Source organism: Echinops telfairi, unplaced genomic scaffold (assembly GCF_000313985.2).
Source record: "Echinops telfairi isolate 266 unplaced genomic scaffold, ASM31398v2 ScPeMD7_23;HRSCAF=83, whole genome shotgun sequence".
NCBI lineage: Eukaryota > Metazoa > Chordata > Mammalia > Afrosoricida > Tenrecidae > Echinops > Echinops telfairi.
Genome location: NW_022103920.1, coordinates 26,018,381 through 26,021,644, shown reverse-complemented (window position 1 = coordinate 26,021,644; position 3,264 = coordinate 26,018,381).

Genomic DNA, 3,264 nt, shown 5'->3' with positions numbered 1-3,264 from the left:
CAGATCAGGCGCAATTCCCACACTGTGTTCCTGGTGTTGTCCCCCGCAGGGCCATGGGCCAGTGAGGAGCATCTCGTCTCATAGTGGGGTTGGCCATGTAAGACCTTATTTTTATCTCCCGTTTTGCCATTAACAGATATTCAAACATTTTTAAAAAAATCATTCCTTAAAAGGAGCATTTTAGGAAATCTTTGATTTCCTAGATTTTTACAGTGTAAGGCAGTGTAAGGATAGGTGTGTGTGATAAGGAAGTCTTGGGTGCTGCAAATGGTAACTAAGAAGTTGAAAATTCAAGTTCAACAAAGGGAGCCTTGTAACAAAGGGTTGGTAATCTACATCTGAGAAAGTGGCCATTGAAAACCCTATGGAATGTGGTTCTACTCTGATACTTGTGGGGTTGGCATAAGTCAGAATGCACAGCATCTTCTGTATCTGAAATTCTACAATTCTAGTAAGTACACAATTGGGAGGGGGACGTGTTGTAAAAATCAATGATCAGATATTCAAAGCAAAATTTTTAATTTAATTTACCAAGTAATTAATGCAAAAATACCAATTACCAGTACTACAAATTTAAGAAAATCAATATTTTCATTATTTCATTCCACTGATGTGTGTGTGTGTGCATTTACAGGTATTTTAGAAAATTTATATAAAAGGGTATTAAATAATTTGATGTCTTCTCTATTTACAAATAATTATAGCAAGCGGATTATTTCACTTACTGTTCACGTGATGTGGATACGCTCAGTTTCTCTAATCCAATGGAGTTAATAGCGCCTTCTTATTTTGAGTAAGGAGCCGTGTTGCCGTGTTGGGATATGCTTTGGATTGTTAACTGCAATGTCTGCATTTCTACCGTATCAGTTGCTTCATGGGAGAAAGGCAAGGTTTCATGCTTGCATAAGGATTTGCTACCTTGAAATCCCACATGGACTGTTCTACTCTGTCCTGTGGGATGACTATGCGTTGGAATCGACTTGCTGGCAGGGAGGTAGAATTGAGTGAATTTGGAAGAACATGAACTTAATCTCCAGAAACTGTCAGCTTTGATTTTTTGATTGTAGCAAATGAGAAAACTAATGATGACAATATGTGATGTTTGTTTTCCCTTGGAATTCTTTTTAATTAGCCATCAATTTTAAAATCACTGTAGCCTCACAGCAGTCCACAGCTCCTTTCTTTTGTGGGCCATAATGTTTCGATGAGTAGCTGTGGGAATTGTCTGGGCTTTGTTTGAAATTATTATATTTGTTCTCTTTTTATTTTCCCCTGGTTTCTAAGAAAGATTCAGATCTCAGTTATATTTTATTTCCAAAGGTAATAAGGGCAATGTTGAAGAAACCAAAACCAGAAAAAAGGAAAAGGAGGGAGGAGAGAAGAAGGAAGGAGGAGAAAGGAGGGAAGGAGCAGAGACAGGAGTAAAGACAGCAGGAGGGAGGGAAGGAAGCTTAAGACGTGAGCCACAGATAGATAATGAGCTAATGTCCCAGGTGCAGGAGCAACTAAAGTGTATTAGATTATACTTCAAATCAAGTTCAAAACAAGGGGGAAATGTCACCATTGATGATTCTTGAGACAAAGCTCAGATTAGATCATTTTATTAATATTTAATTAATGTCTATAACTTATTAGACTTGAAGTCAAAATGGGTTAAATTTTACAGCAGTGAAGATGCGTATGGGTCTCCAAGGTCAAAGAAGGAGGCTTGATCTGAGCATTAATATTAATATGAAGGGCTCATTAGACTTTTTGCATAGATAATCAAGTTATTAGCCATGAATAATGCTGTGCTTTATCAGGGCTATTTATCCAAAACTCAACTAACCAGATGGTCATCAAGTTGATACCAACTCATAGCGACCCTACAGGACAGGGGAGAATTGCGCCTGTGGGTTTCCAAGACTGTCACTCCTTATGGGAGTAAAAAACCTGTTCTTGCTCCCACAGGAGGTTAGCAGCCAAATGCATAACGACTATGCTACCAGGGCTCCTATGTTAAAAAACTAGTTAGAATCTAAAAACAAACAAATAAACAACCTACCATTTGTACTGGCAAAATTCACACACACACATACCAAATAAATAAATTGTGAGATAGCATCAAAAGAAAGGAATGTGTTATTCTGGAGGCAACTGAAATTATGGAGCAAGTCCCTGTAAGTACACTCTATGTTGGGGGGACATGTAGTCTTATTAGAGAGATTCAATGGCCTGAATTAGATGAAAATTATTTCAGTATTATTCTGTACAAGAATATCAAAACAAACTCACTGCCATTAAGTTGATTAAAATGGCAACTGAAGTAGTTACATAATCTGGTGTCAATTTGGGACTTGAGAGGATTAAGAATGAAGGGGTGGAGTCTAGTCTGTCAAACAGGTCATAGCCAATGGGGCCTCTGTGTGGGCAGAGCCTTATCCTGAGGATTCTGGGAACTCCTAGCTTTCCTCCTGGGAGGCAGTAGACATTCTCTCTCTGCTCACTCCCTGAAAGACAGTTTACTGACAAGACATTTGGCATTTCACCTTGGGAGCTTGAGAAGCCACATGGACCTACCCTGATGCAACCAGACCTCTGGAGCTGGAGAAGTCACACAGAATCCCCTGCCAACACTGAGATGTTACAACACCATGGATCCAAAAGACTCCCAACCCACTGGCCTGTGATCCTCCTGAATTCTGCATCATTGCATGTATTTGGTGAGTCTGAAGAGGATGTTATCAATTAGTGTTGGACATATGGGCTAATATCGGACTTATGGACTTGATCTGGACTGGACTGGGACATTATCTCAATATTCAACTGCTCTTGTATATAAACCTCTTTCTTATACACATGAGTATCCCTGGATTTGTTTCTCTAGTAAATCCGGAATAATACGTGATGGTATCAGGAGTGGGGTCCTAGAGAAACAAATCATAAAGATGGAGAGTGCATGTTTGTTTAACCTCCCCCTCATGATAGTTTTTCTTCTTTGACTAACCAGAGGGCAGCTATGGCCATGCAGTTTACTGGGTTGTTTTCTGGAAGACATATGGGAAGTTAAAAGTTTTGATTATAGTGTTTGGGTGGTAGTCTTTGGTTATTCCTGTGTGAAATGGCAAAAATAAATGTGGTTAATATACATTTTGAGCTCAGAGGTAGAAATCACCCCTTGAATTTCTGATACCATGCTGGTTATAGACAATGACTGACAATGTCAAAATTCCTGAAAGAAAGCCTAGATCAGGTTAAATGCTCTCAGAGGCCTGATCTCATATT